The 14,480-nt window shown below is 42.0% G+C and overlaps 1 protein-coding gene across 2 annotated transcripts in view; it reads right to left on the bottom strand.

Moving 5' to 3' along the window:
* Window positions 1-8,282: 8,282 nt before the first annotated feature.
* PPFIA4 (PPFI scaffold protein A4) overlaps window positions 8,283-14,480 on the bottom strand; it is a 72,749-nt gene continuing 66,551 nt past the window's right edge. Inside the window, exons 30-31 of one of the 2 annotated variants that reach the window (XR_013449926.1) lie at window positions 9,417-9,710; window positions 8,283-8,472 (exon numbers count right to left, since the gene is read on the bottom strand). The gene's annotated coding sequence lies outside the window, so the exon portion shown is untranslated. The remainder of the gene's footprint in view (window positions 8,473-9,416; window positions 9,711-14,480) is intronic. The other variant, XR_013449925.1, reaches the window with a different exon arrangement.

Raw genomic sequence — 14,480 nt, 5'->3', positions numbered from 1 at the left:
CTGATGAATAAGATCTAATTTGTCCAGCTACAGAAACAGCAAAGTGCCAGATGACTTTTCAGACTTATTTGTGGTATTTTAAAGACTCAATAAAAGCCATATTGATTTGGGGCTTTTTCTTAAAGCAAACCAAACCAACCAACCAACGAAACAAACAAAAACAACTCTTTTTAAATGCATCAATTGACTAGAAAAGAATGAAAGGTGAATTTGGAAGCCTAAAGTCGTGAAAGCAGGAGCCAGAGAGAATCCTCATACTGATGTCAGCATTTATAATGAGCTTCAACTTTCACAAACCTCACAAGGCATTGGAGGGCTTGTCAAAGGTGAGGAGTCTAATAGGAGTCTGCACTCCCAGCATAAACCTATAAACCTAGAGCCCAAAGATTACAATTTATTATAAGAGTGAATTCAAAATAAATCCATGCTCTACCTACTTGCCAAAATAAATCCATGCTCTACCTCTTTGCACTGAACAGAAGGCAGAAAAACATCTCTCTTGAGAATTAATAACTACCAGCTAGCCATTGTGCAGAGTTGCTGCCCAAATTCACACTACCTGGGTGGCCCAAATAATCACAACCAAGAATTTACTTTTTTGCGATCTTGAGCTGCCAGTGCCCTCAGGTGCCTGGCAGTAGCAAATGAAAAACAGTCCTGGAAGAAAACACCTTCAACCCAGGCACTGGAGAATTTCCACAGGCATAGTTCTAAGAAACATGAGCTTATGGTAAAAACAAATCACAAAACACAAGGAAACAAGACCCCATGAGTGAGGTCCCAGAAGAAAAAAAAAAAAGAAAGCATAGTGGTTCACAGTCCAGGGCAATTTTGCCCTGCAGGGGCTATTTTTGGTTGTCACAACTGGAGAGGGAGAAATGTGTGCTACTGGATCTAGTGTATAGAGACCAGGGATGCTGTTAAACATCCTACAATGCCCAGGACAGCTTCCCACAATAAAGATTTGTCTAGCCCATCATATCAACAGTGTCAAGGTCGAGAAGCCCTGAGACAAAAGAATCAAACCTCCAAAGCTTCTGTTTTGGAATTATCAGAAATAGTATATGCAATAAGTAAAAGTGCAGACTTGAAGACATTTAACATATGAGTAAAGAACAAGGGAGTGTATTGTCAAGCAGATTTGAAGAAGAATCAAAAAAATTCTCAAAATGAATTAAGTAAAACAACTGAAATTTTAAAATTAGTGGAACAACCATTCTGGAAAATAGCTTTGAATTATCTAGCAAAATTGAAGATATACACAATCTGTGACCCAACAAGTTCATTCCTAGTATATAGCCTAGAGAAACTCCTACATGTGTGCTCCAGCATACATATACAATGGTGTATACATGTACAAATACATATGCCAATGTTCTTAGCAGCATTGTTAAAAGTGGTTCCTCCTCAAAAAGGGGGAAGAACCAACCCAACAAAATAGAGTGAAAATGCATAATATATTCATACAATAGACTACCTCACAGCAGTGAAAGTAAATGAACCATTGGTACAAACATGGATTAACTTTCAAACAGCATGTTGAATGAAAGAAGCAAGACTCCAAATATATACAGATTATTAAAGAGAACAAACAAAAATGGACAGAGCTGATAAAACTATAAAGAGAAGCAAAGACATTAATTACATTGAAGTCAGAATGGTGGTTACCTCTTGTGGAAGAAGGGGTTAGAGATCATGAAAGGACACACAGGGGCTTCTGGACTATTGGTAATGTTCTATTTCTAGGGTGATTACTTGGAATTTGTTTTATAATTGTTAAGATGTGTGTTTATTTTTTTCACACTTTTCTGAATTGTGTTGCATTTTCCCAATTAAAAAAAAATGTTTTAAAAATGAAGTGGCAGATTTAACAGCAAATTAGACAAAGCTGAAGTGAGAATTATTGTACTGGAAGACAGATCTGAAGAAATTATCCAGAATGCAGTTCAGAGACACAAAGAGATGGAAAGTATGACAGAAAAATTAAGTTGGAATTCTGGAAGACATGAGAGAGAGAAGGAGTGACTTAGTATTTGAAGAGTTAATAGCTGACATTTTCTTAGGACTGAAGAATAGATAACTGATAACCGTCCACTAAATTGGGAAGCCCAGCTAATCACAAGCAGTATAAATAAAAGGTAATCCACACCTAGACCACATCACAGTGAAATTTTCAGAATGCCTCAATTTTTTTTAATTCAAAAGAATGAAAAGATATTAAAAGCAGTCAGAGAGAAAAGATATATAACCTTCAAGTAAAGGACAATTAGACTGACTGCTTTTTTCATCAATAGTAAAAGCCAGAGGACAGTAGAGTTATATCATTAATATACTAAAAAAATAACTCTCATCCTAGAATTATTATTGTTAGTGAAAATATCATCCATGAAAGAGATATAAAAAATTTAATAATTCATAGATTAAAGAGTAAATTATAATGGAAATTAAAAATATTTACAAAGCTTAAAAACAAAAACACTACATGTCAAATTTTTAAAATACAATTAAACTGGCACTTTAGAAGCAAATCATAATCTCAAATGCTTATGTTAGAAAATAAAAAGATTGAAAATTAGGGGCACCTGGGTGGCACAGTCAGTTAAGCGTCCAACTTGATTTCGGCTCAGGTGGTGATCTCAGGGTCGTGAGATGGAGCCCCACATTGGGCTCAGTGCTCAGTACAGAGTCTGCTTAAGTTTCTCTCTCCCTCTGCCCCTACCCCCGCTCTCTCATTCTCTCTCTCTAAAATACATAAATAAATCTTTGGAAAAAAAAGATTAAAAATTAATGTGTTAACCATTCAACTTCAGAAATTTAATAAAGAACAATAGATTAAACTCAAAGAAAGTAGAAGGAAGAAAACAATAAAGATAAGAACCAGGATTAATAAAATAGAAAATAGAATCAATAATGCCAAAAGTGAGCTTTTTTGAAAAGCCTAATAAAATTGATAAAACTCTGGCAAGAATGATAGTGTAAAAAAGAGAAGACACAAAAAAATGAAGAATGAAAAAGGGGACAAAATTACATAGGCTACAAGGATTTTAAAAAGATAGTGAGATATTAAGAAAATTTCTATGTGCAAAATTTTGGAACTTCAGGTGAAATGGAAAAATTTCTAGGAAAATATAATTTACCAAAACTAATCCAAGGAAAAAAATCTGAATAGTCTTGTAACCAATAAGGAAATTGAGTCAGTAGTTTTACCAAAAATTCAAGAAATAAATAATTCCTATCTTAAAAAAAAAGCTCTTCTAAATATATAAAAAGGGGAAAAATCCCCAACTCATTTTACAAGCCTAGCATAACCTTGATACCAAAACCAGATCCAAAAAAGTACGAGAACAAAATTTTATAGGCCATTTTTCTCATGAATATACATGCAAAATCTAAACAAAATATTAGCAAACCAGATATAGCAACATATATAAATATAATACATCTTGACCAAGGGTTTATTCTAGGAATGAATGTTGTTCCATCATTTTTTTAAGAAACCAATTAATGTAATTCACCACATTAACAGATTAAAGGAGATAAATCATCTCACTTGCTACTTAAAAAAACGTTTGATTAGGGGCGCCTGGGTGGCTCAGTCGGTTAAGCGGCTGCCTCCGGCTCAGGTCATGATCCTGGGGTCCTGGGATCGAGCCCCACGTCTGGCTCCCTGCTCAGCGGAGAGCCTGCTTCTCCCTCTCCCTCTGCCTGCCGCTCTGCCTACTTGTGCTCTCTCTCTATCTGTCAAATAAATAAATTTTTTTAAAAATCTTTAAAAAAAAAACATTTGATTAAATATCTGTTCATGATGAAAACTCTTTTAGCACACTAGAAACAGAAGGAAATTGATAAAAGATAACCTTTAAAAAACTCACAGCAAGCACTATATCCTAATGGCGAATCCTTGAAATATTTCCTATAATATCAGGAACAAGAAGAGAATATACATTATCATCCCCTGGAAGTTCTAAGCAAGACACAGAAGATGGGAAAGGAGAAAAGGAAGGGAGGGGAAAGGTTATAAGAATTGATAAGGGATAATCAAAATTGTTATTTTCCACAGATGATAAGATTATCTGTATGACAAATCCTAAAGAATGCACAGATAAGTAATTAGAACAAATTGAAGCATTTTGCAAGGTTACTGACCAAAAATATCAATATACAAAAATCAATTTCACTTAATTTTATTTCCATGAACCATCAAAAACAGATAGAGAATACAAGTTTTAAAATTATGGTCATTCAAAATAACATCAAAACATAAAGTAACTAGGAATACATCTAACAGAAGATTGCAAGTTGTTTATGAAGAAATATTTAAGACTTTATTGGAGAACGTTAAAGAGGAATTATTATTTCATATAACAGTTGTGCAAAACCCACTACATATCAAGTGCTTCTAATGCTTTACAATTATTAACCTACTAATTCCTCATAACCATCCCTATGAGAAAGACATTATTATTATAATCATTGCATTTACAGGTGAGGAAACTAGAAACTATCACAAGGTCATAAATCTATCGAGTGATAGAGCTAGGATTTGAACCCAGGCATTTTAGCCACAGAATCCATGCTCTTAATCTATTATGTTGCCTTTCTTTTAGCAAATTGAATAAATGGAGAGAGACATCTTATTTATAGTTTGGAATACACAAAATTATAAAGATGTCAATTCTCCGTGAAATTGATAGTTTCAATGCAATTCCAATTAAAATCACAGGAGATACTATAGTGGTTCAGGTGCAGCATCTGCCCAGATTTTCAGGTTCACTTGCAATTTCTGAGGCAAATCACATCACTAATGTGACCCATGTAGAAGCCAAGACTGGGCTGCCCCATCTATTAAGCACCTGCTATATTCTAGTCACTGCTCTAGAAACTAGGATACAGTGAAGAACAAGATAGACATTGTCCCTGCGCTTATTGAGTTTTCAATCTGAGGGAGGAGGGACTTTTGCTTCTACTTATAAAAACATAACTGGTATCAGATCATCCCTCACACTGAGAACTTTAAAAGCTAGATAAAATGTTTGAAGGCATGAAGCCATGGCAGCCATCTCGGATGAAGGGCCAAGGTCCTCAGCTGATCCCAACATTCTAAAGACAATTTTCCAAGTAATTTGCCTAAATTGTGCATATGTAAGGCAATGCTTCAAGAAACCAAGTAGAAATTTTGGCAATACTGTGGTTCAGGAGACACAAATTAGAGTTCAGGGGCCCCGGCTTTCAATTTAGCCACTGGAAGAACTAGATCCTAGAAGTAAGGGTAACATGGAAACAGACCAGTCGCAATTGAATCAAGTTAATTTGATCATAATCTATCTGCCTGCCAGAAGAAAATTAAATCCTTATCTGGAGGAAGTTAACATCATCTAGAGCTTCTACAATTCATCAGAAACAGTATCTAGCAATCAATCAAAAATTGGCAACACAAGAGATTGAAAGCCAAGAGGAAAAAAAAAAAAAAAGACCCTTATCCCCAAGAGGAAAACCCAGACCCATATGTGATTCAGATTTGTTATTTACCAGATACAGACTTTAAAATAACTATGATTAACGTATTCAAGAAAACACATTAAAAGATAGTATATTTCAGCAGAGGAATAGAATCTTGAGAGATTCTCTTCTCTTGAAGAGATCCTAGGACTGAAAAATAGAATAACATAACCAACCACAAATAATTTATTTGATGGGTCTAACAGCAGATTTGACAAAGCAAAAGAACGGATTGGTAAACTGGAAGATGAATCAATAGAAAAAAATCAGATTAAAATTAAAATTCACTCTCCCAAAAAGGTGGAAAATGTGTAAGACACATAGTATATGGTTAAAATCCCAATATATGTGTAATTGGTGTGCCAGAAGAAGAGAAAAGAAAGATAAAACAGATGCAGTATTTGAAGAGATACTTCAAATATAAGCATTCCAGGGCACCTGGGTGGCTCAGTCGGTTAAGCATCTGCCTTCGGCTCAGGCCATGATCTCGAGATCCTGAGATTGAGCCCCACATTGGGCTCCCTGCTCAGTGGGGAGTCTGCTTCTCCCTCTCCCTCTGCTCCTCCCCCCTGCTCACGTTCTCTCTCTCTCTCTCTCTCTCCTCTCCTCCTGCCAAATAAATTTTTTTTTTAAATCTTAAAAAAAACAAAAAAAACAAATATAAGTATTCCAAATCCTAGAACTTTCCAAAATGGTAGAGGAGGTGGGTAGGGGGATGGGTGAAATAGATGAAGGGGATGAAGAGTACACTTACCATGATGAGTACAGTGTAATACATAGAATTGTTGAATCACTGTATTGTGCACCTGAAACTAATATAACACTGTATGTTAACTATACCTGAATAAAATACACACACACGGGAAAAAGAGAAATGAAGAAAAAACCCAAAACAACAACAACAAAAATGGAGCCATAGACTCAATAATATCCATACTCCTCCCATGCAAAAAAAAAAAAAAAAAAAGAAATACATCATAGTAAAACTGTAAAACTCCAGTAAAACTGGAGAAAACAAAAACAAAGAGAAAATCTTAAAAGCAGGCACAATAAAAAGACACATTGTTGCAAAGGAGCTAATAGAGTTAGCAAACTCTTCAACAGAAACAATGAAAGCCAGGAGACAATGGAGTAACATCTTTAAAATTCTAAAGACAAATAACTGCAGATTTAGAATTTATAAACAGCAAACACAACTTTGGAGTGACATCAGCAAGGTGGCAGAGTAGGGGACAGCAGGCTTTGTTCCCCCACAAAAAACAACAGACAGCTATCCACAAACAAAAATAGCCCTGGGAGGTCTCAGTAGTCCATTTAGAACCTATAGCAACACCATGAAGCAAAAATAGAAAATACCCACAAAGAAAGATCGCCAGGGACATTGGCTTACCTGACACGTCTGAAGAAGAAGGGTGCGGGCTATCAATATCAGCCATATGGCAATGTTGTCAGGGTCCCCAGTAGCCGGCTCTGTGGGGACACCAGCAGCCTCACACTACAAACGAAACTCAGTTCAGACATAGAGACCTAAACGTGAAAGGTCAAAAAAAAAAAAAAAAACCCACTTCTGGAAGAAAACAGAAAAAAGTATCTTCATGACCTTGTAATAGGCAAAGATTTCCTAAACAGGAACAAAAATCCTTAACTCTAAAGGAAAAGAAGCAAAAAGACAGCTTAAGAGTGAAAAAGGAAACCAGAGTGAGAGAGGATATTTGTCATACTTCTCTCTGACAAGTGACTACTATCAAGAATATGAGGGGCGCCTGCGTGGCTCAGTCAGTTCAGTGTCTGACTCTTGAATTCAGCTCATGTCTCGATCTCAGGGTTGTGAGTTCAAGCCCCACGCTGGGCTCTGTGATGGGCATGGGGCCCACTTTAAAAAAGAAAGAAAGAAAGAAAGAATATGAGGAACTCCTACAATCAATAAGAAAATGATAAACAATCTAATAGAAAAATGGGCAAAGTACTTAAACAGGAATTTCACAAATGAAGAAATATGAATGGCTGATAAATATCTGAAAAAATATTCAACTTTACTAGTCATCAGGGATATGCAAATTTTAACCACAAGAGATGCCACTTTGTTTTATTTTTAAAGATTTTATTTATTTATTTGAGAGAGAGAGAGAGCACAAACGGGGTGGGGGTGGATGGAGGGGCAGAGGGAGAGGGATAAGCAGACTCTGCTGAGCGGGGCCAATCCCGGGACCCTAGGATCATGACCTGAGCAGAAGGCAGACGGTTAACAGACTGAGCCACACAGGCACTCCAAGAGATACCATTTTAATCCCTCCCAATAAACAAACAAAATTTTTAAGTTTGACGATATCACTATTAGTGGAAGTGTAAATTGGTGCAGTCACCTTAGAAAACAGGTTTTACGTTATCTAACAAAGTTAAGACGTATTTACTCTGTGAGGCAACAATTCAATTCCACCGCTTTGTATACACCCTAGAGCAGCTCTTCTGTGGAGAAGAACATCTGTTGCAGTGTAGCTCCCAGAACTCCCAAACTGGGAAAAAAAAAAAATCCATCCTTTCCATCAGCAATAGAATTGAGAAATAAGTTGTGGTATATTCACGCAATGGAATCCTGCACTATAATGAAAGAAAAAGTGAATAGCAACACAACACAACACCGACGAAAGAAGCCAGTCTCAAGAGAAGATGTGTACTTTGATTCCAATGATAAAATATTCAAAAACATATGAAATCAAGCCATGTCTCATTTTGGGATAGAAATGTGATAAAACTGTAAAGAAAAGCAAGGAAATTTTTTTTTTAAGATTTTGTTTATTTACTTGACAGAGAGAGAGAGACAGCGAGAGAGGGAACACAAGCAGGGGGGAGTGGGAGAGGGAGAAACAGGCTTCCCGCTGAGCAGGGAGCCCGACGTGGGGCTCGATCCCAGGACCCTGGGATCATGACCTGAGCCGAAGGCAGACGCTTCACCGACTGAGCCACCCAGGCGCCCTAGAAAAGCAAGGAAATTGTAAGCACAGAATTAATGATGAGGGTTACCTCAGCTCAAGGAGGGAATGGGTAAGATTAGGGAGGCATTCAAAGGCAATACTGCCATGGGCTGTTCCTTCAAACAGCCAGACTGTGAGTGTTTGTTGAATTTTTATTGTTATACATTGTAACTTATAAATATTACTTTCTATTTAGTAAAATGTGATACATTTAACACTTTCTGTATCTCACATCCATATGGATTTCTGATCAATTGGCTTGTGGTGGAAGAAACATGGCTGCCGCTCGCCCAGGTCTCAGCTAAGAAGCAGACCACAGTCACTGATGCTGTCTCCAGGAAGGCCCTGTTGAAATGCTCTTCCTGAGAAAAGGAAGTGTCCTGACCAATATGTTTATATAGTGTGTCAGTCAGCTCAGGCTGCCATGATAAAATACCACAGACAGAGTGGCTCAAACAACAGAAATTTATTTTCTCAGTGTTCTGGAGGCTGGGAGTCCAAGGTCAGGGTGCCAGCATGGTCAGGTTCTGGTGAGGGCCTCCTTCCTGGCTGGCAGACAGCCTCCTTCTGGCTCTGCTCCCATGGCCTTTCCTCAGTGAGTACATATGGAGAGAGGGCAAGCTCTCTGCTGTCTCTACTTAAAAGGGCACTAATCCCATTATGAGGGCCCCACCCCCATGACCTCTTCCGACCCTAAGACTCCATCTCCAAATACCATCACACGAGGTGTTAGGGCTTCAACATCTGAATTTGGAGGGGTGGGGGTGGGACAAAAACAGTCAGTCCATAGCATATAGCCACCCAGATTAGCCAGTTGTTATATTTAGCTAATATTTATTATACCTAGCTAATTATTGCAGGTTGAGAGGGGCCGGGGCACACAGGACTCCTATGTGTTTTTAGGGGGCAGGAATGAGAACAAAGGAAGGGCCCAGGGATTCTCACCTCATCACCCCCACAAGGTTGAGGGTTTGCTTAGCTCTGGGGACTCCAAGAGCCACTGCTTCTGAGCCCCTCTGCTGTAGGGGGGCATCTGCCTCATAGGCCCGGCAGGTTTTCTGTGCACCTTCCAGCCGCCGTGTAGCCGCTGACCCTGCCCGGCCATGGGCGATTCTTTAAATGGGCATTTCCTTCCAAAAGAACCATTCCCCAGAGAGTTCCTCGACATCTGCAATGATGGAGAATTCACACACAGGCTTGGGAAGAGCTTTAAATTCTAAAGCAGAGAAAATAAAAGTCCTGCCAGAAACAGAAGAAGATGGGTAAGGATGGAGACAGGGATCTAGGAAGCTTCTGCTTTTGGGCTCAGTATTGGGGTTTCATAGAACAGATGGCCAGGGGTTATTTATAACTCGCAACAGGCAGAGCTGAGATCCGTGAAATGCCACGGGCTTGTTTGACAATGAATGGGGCCAGGGTAGGGACTGAAACCTCCCTAAGGACTCCTAGAATGCTAGTCTTGTGTGTGTGTGTGTGTGTGTGTGTGTGTGTGTGTGTGTGTTTGGTGGGGCGGGGGAGGGGAACCCATCATGGAAAGTTTCTGGAACCCCAGCCCCATCTCTCAGCTAGGTGAGAAATCCCCCAGAGAACTGCTTTCAGGAATAATGGTCCCACTAATAATAATACATGGGAACTAACACATTATTAGCCGACTGGGCGCCAGGCGCCAAGCTAAGTGTATTATTATGCCCATTTTCCGAATGAGAAAGCTGAGGGTTGGTGAGGGTAAGTAACCAACCGAAGGCCTCATTACTCTAAGCGATGAAGCTCTCTGCCTGGTGCCCCGGCTTGTGTGGGAAGGAGGAGAGGTCAAGGGTCTAGATATCTTCCACTGTCACATCAGCCCGTAGCCACCTAAAGGGGCAAGATCCCAAGGGGCAGAAATCTGGCCCAGGAACTTTGATGGGGTAGACGGGGACAGTGAGCTGGCAGTACCGAAGGGAGGCTCTGGACAACGTGTGTGTACACGCATGCGTGCGTGGTGTGTGTGTACACCCAGGTGATCACTCAGCGGGAGGCAGTGTGATCATACATAGAAGACATTACATGTATATTAAATGACTATTTCCTGGCTCTCAAAGACAAGGCAGGCAGGCTGCTAAAGTCCAATATGGCTTACCCCACTCTACCATCTGTCACCTTAGGCAAGTCACTTCCTCCTCTCTACCTCTCAGTTTTTCCTCTTTAAAACGAGACAGTTGGTCTAAGATTCTTCCCAGCTCTGATCATCTATGCAGCTCTGGTTTCACTGGAGTTAGCAAGTGTGGGGGAGGGGGAGGCTTGGGGTTGTCAGAGGTCAGAAGTCAAGTTTTTGGCTACCCACCCCCCCAGCCAAGAACCAGCCCTGGCAAGGACAGCCAGCAAGAGCAAAGCAAAAGGAAGACAAGTCAGGAGGCTTGTCTCCATCAGCTCCACATGGCAGGGAATAAGGCACAATGAGCATCACTGATCATGCCAACACCCACTCCCAGGGCTACAGGCACTGGGGCCAGGCGTGCCCGCCAACAGGTAGACGGAATGTTCCTAAATTCATGACTCTAGGAGCGAGGCTGTCTGTCTCAGAATAAGCAAATCCCCAGGCAGCTCGATGCAGTTCACCGTTGCTGCAACAGCCCTTCGGAAGGTCGAGGTGTCCAGCCTCCTGCCTCAACCTGTCTACAGTTCTATGCCCCTCTGCATGACATTTTCACTTTTCCCAGTGGGCACCACCAGCACCCAAAGAGCCAGGAATTCACCCCAGTTCACAGAGAATGACATTCAGGTCAGCCCAGAGAAGGAAAAATGACCCGGACTCTCATTCTGTGCCAAAGAAGGGACTTGCTTTGATGACGAGGACTCCACTGTTTAGCTGTTTAGCTCAGCTAATCAGTAAGTATGTAGTGAACATCTACCCGTGCACTTGCTGAATACCTACTGTTTACCCACTGTAAAGAAGAGTTGCTCACCAAGGTCGCCTAAGGCTGGAGCCTGAGATAGGAGACATTCATGGAGGAGACTGTCCACCAACTTTGGAGTTTGCCAGGTTGGGTTCTATTCTTGCCTCCACCTTCTATTAGTACTGTTAACAATTTCTTTTTTTTTTTTTAAGATTTTATTTATTTATTTGACAGAGAGAGACACAGCGAGAGAGGGAACACAAGCAGGAGGAGTGGGAGAGGGAGAAGCAGGCTTCCCGCAGAGGAGGGAGCCCGATGTGGGGCTCGATCCCAGGACCCTGGGATCATGACCTGAGCCAAAAGCAGACGCTTAATGACTGAGCCACCCAGGCGCCCCCGTTAACAAATTTCTTAACCATGACTCCCAGTCTGAAAATTGACGTAATAATACTTACTTCATAGAATTATTGTAGGGACCAAATAGTTTGTGTGTATAAAGCATTTATCACAGTGCCTGGTAAACAGGAAAGTCCTAAATGGTGAGGTAGTTGTTGATGATGACCTAGGAATGACAGTCACATTGTCCCCCTGAGTCAATCCTGCTCTGGACCCAGGGTGCTTCCCCTGACCAGCCAATGCCAACCAGGCAACATGAGATGGAGAAGGCAGCTGCCTCTGGGTTTGGGATTCTAAGAAAACATTGCTCCTCACCCCTGGACCAGGAAGTGTGAGAGCTCATTAGCCAACAAAGGAAACAGTCTCTTTTAAAAATCTGGTTCCAGCCAAGAAAGATGAGAAATAGGCAACTGGAGACTTGGGAAGCCAGACACAGTGTTGGGAAAGCAGCCCTATTGAAAGACAGGGGTGGGGAGTCCAGCCCAGTTGGGGAAGGGTGGGTGCATGAGTTCCTGTCCCAGCCCGAGCTCCTGACCCACCTCCCAAGGCCTCAACTTGCCTATCTATAAATGCAGAAAAGCAAACCATAGGCTGAGAGAAGCCATGGCTAAAAATCCGAAGTCAGGGCTCTATGTCCACTGCAGGGGAGCCAAGATGGAGTGAGGGCATGGAGCATGCGAGTTAGTGAACTCCATCAGTGGTCTGAGGGTGCAAGGCTTGGCACTTTAGGAATGAAAACAGCCTACAGAGGAAAAATCCCTGGGCCTGGGAAGCAAGTCCACTCAACCCCACCCCTACCACCAGGAGGCCATCTGCTTTCAGTCGCAGAAAAGCAAATGGGTCCTGCCTTGGGCTGGCCCAAGCCCCCACAGAGAGGGGAATGCAAACAGGCAGTATTGCTCAGGGAAAACACTCCAGGCACTAGGGCCGGAGGGCAGAACGCAGTGTTCCCACAGCCCGCTATTCGGGGAACGCAGCAGATGGATCTGCCCCAACTACAGGGAAACATTTGGTTTCTTGTCTCACACCAACTTACTGAAGAGGATTGTGAGGAGGGCCCAGGGACAGACAAACAAAAGAGAAGGTCGGGGAAGGGCAGGGAAGCCAAGCCAGGAAGCTAAGTACCAATTTCCTAAGAACCTTCCAGAGGTCTTGAGCAGGGGGTGACAAAATGCCAAAGCTGGGAGGGACCTTCCGGAACACTGAATCCAATCCCCTTGTTTTACAGATCAGGACACGGAGGCCCCTAGAGAAGTCAGCCTAGCACCATGGAAAGAAACTATGGAGTCAGAGACAGGAACTCCTCATTTATAAGCTGTGTGATTTGATGCAGGTTCCTTAACCTCTCTGAGCCTCAGGTTTCCCTTAGTAAAACAGGGACTCTGTCTTCACTCCACATACTTGTGAGAAATGAGGGAGGTAACGTACATAGACCACTTAGCACTGTGTCCAGCGCACAGTAGAGACTCAGCAAATACTAGCTTCCATTTCTCAAGGCCACATAGGAGTTAGCTGCAGAGCTAGGAGTAGAATACAGATGTCCTGACTCTCAACTCAGGGAGGTACACCACATTCCTCATCCCAGCTACAGAAAAGAGTCCATGACAAGACACGCCTATGATGTGCCCTTAAGGGTGGGGTAGGGAGGGGGTGAAGTGATGTTAGAAGGGATTTTCTCATGGCCAAAGCATGGGAATGCATTCCCAAGGGTTCCATTTTGGGAGCTTATATAAGTGTGTGCCTGGGATGGATTAAAGGCTGGGAATGGACTAAATGTCATCTCAATGACCTGTTCAGCCCGCAGATGCTAGAATTCAACTTACCAGAAGCCTGGCTGGTTGCACCACTCCCTAACCCTTGCCCCCAAAAGAAAGGAAACAAACACTCATTCATTCATTCATTCAACAAACATTTACTGAGTATATGATATGCCCGGAGAAACAGGTTTTCTAATTAGCATTTTGTCTGTGAAAGTAAGCCTCCAAGATAGTAAATGAATAAAAGGCCACACAACTAGCAAGCGGCAGCGCAGGATACAATGGCATCTCGGGCTGTTCTTTACCCCATGCCAGCCACATTTCCCATCTTCCGATGGAGAGAAAGGAATAAGGTTGTGCCGAGGGCTGATGACCTCAGTGGTGGACATGGACAGAAGGTTTTGGGATAATTCCTGGCTGGTCCCTTCCTGAGGACAGAAGTAACCCTTGGAGGCTGCCTTGTGACGTCATTCCAAGAGCCGCCCAACTCTCTCTGGGGGCCACCCTGCCCTGGGTAGGAATCTGTCTACGTGGCTCCCTCAACAGGGCCCCTCCCTGCAATATCCTCACCTCCTGGGGGCTCCCCTGGGCCTGCCGCATTCACGTCCCTGTCCTGAGAACAGAGGGGCAAGCAAAGAGGGACATTCAGAGCCTGAGGACACAGACACAGTCCCTGTCTAATGGTAGAGACACATTTTGTGCCCTCGGGGAGCCCCCGGCTCATTAGGGAAGATGCAGCCCCTCTCCCCAGAGGGCTCCCAGGATGATAGAGTGATAGAAAAAAACACTACTGCTGCTCTCAGGGAGCTCCCAGTCTGATGGAGGAGACAAGGACCGAAGGCAGGCTCAGTAATAATAACGGACCTAAATTAACTGAGTAGACACTAAGTGCCAAGCACTTTATAAATATGAACCCATTTAATCTATACAACAATTCCATGAGACAGGTCCTATTTTTATCCTTATTAAAAGAATTCCAA

The sequence above is a fragment of the Halichoerus grypus genome, chromosome 7 (assembly GCF_964656455.1).
Source record: "Halichoerus grypus chromosome 7, mHalGry1.hap1.1, whole genome shotgun sequence".
In the NCBI taxonomy this organism is placed as follows: Eukaryota; Metazoa; Chordata; class Mammalia; order Carnivora; family Phocidae; genus Halichoerus; species Halichoerus grypus.
The sequence above is the reverse complement of the archived record's forward strand: the minus strand, read 5'-3'. Positions and strand labels throughout refer to the sequence as shown.